Below are 968 nucleotides of genomic sequence, written 5' to 3'. Positions count from 1 at the left end.
GCCCCAAGGTCTCGGCCCACCCAAAATGCTGTGCGTATGCAGAGAGAGATAAGGATTTGAGATGGTTCATAACAGGGATGACATGCTTTTTGCAATCAAGCATTAATGTAGTCAGAGTGGCTCACAGATCTGCATTCAGATTACGATAAGGTTTTTGTTTTTTTCCATGGCAGCTTCCATCTGAGGTATACCTCAATGACCTGATTAAATAATTAATAAAATCCGTAATCTTTTCTGATGGATTTCATTGAAAATGAAACCAAATTTGGAATCAGCGCAAAAAAATCTAAAAAAGTTTACTTCATTTAGTTTACTACATTTAGTAAAAATGTGTTGATCAGTGTATTATTATTATAGATCTATGCTTGCCTGATTGCTTCCCCACTGCAAGTCGCCGTTTAATATTAGTGTCTTTTTGTTGTTGTTGCTTTTTTAAATTCTAGTATGGCATATTTGTTAGTACTGTACATTTCTGTTTTAGTTCCTTTTAAGTAAAATACATTTGCATTTAATCTTTTGAAAACTTTTTGTTTTCAAACGTTTATTGTGGTAAATGTGTGATTTCATTTCTCCATGAAATACATTTTAATTAAAAAAGTTGTTGTTCGTTTGTTTTTTTATCTTATTTTTTCCTTTCCCTACATATTCAAGCGCAGTGTTGCTGATGATTAAAGTGGATAATGTTACAGTGGCTTACGGTAATATTTAATATAGGTATACAGTGCTTTATAGGAATAAAACATTTATCTCTATGCTACCGGATTTTAATGTTAGTCCCGTAGTAGATTTTATTTTACTGTCGTTCTTGGTACAAAGTTTGAGAATGTGTATACAGTAAAGTATAGGTAAAAAAGAGTGTTCAGTAGAGGGGTATTATTAGTTGAGTGCAGAAGGAGGATCACATGAGAGGCCTCCTTCTTAAGGGGGATGGGCAGAGAAGCTGGTGTGTGCGTGCGTGTGTGTGTGTG

Source organism: Filicampus tigris, chromosome 7, assembly GCF_054856515.1.
Source record: "Filicampus tigris isolate MCC_2025a chromosome 7, RoL_Ftig_1.0, whole genome shotgun sequence".
Classification (NCBI taxonomy): domain Eukaryota; kingdom Metazoa; phylum Chordata; class Actinopteri; order Syngnathiformes; family Syngnathidae; genus Filicampus; species Filicampus tigris.
This window is presented reverse-complemented; position numbering follows the sequence as displayed.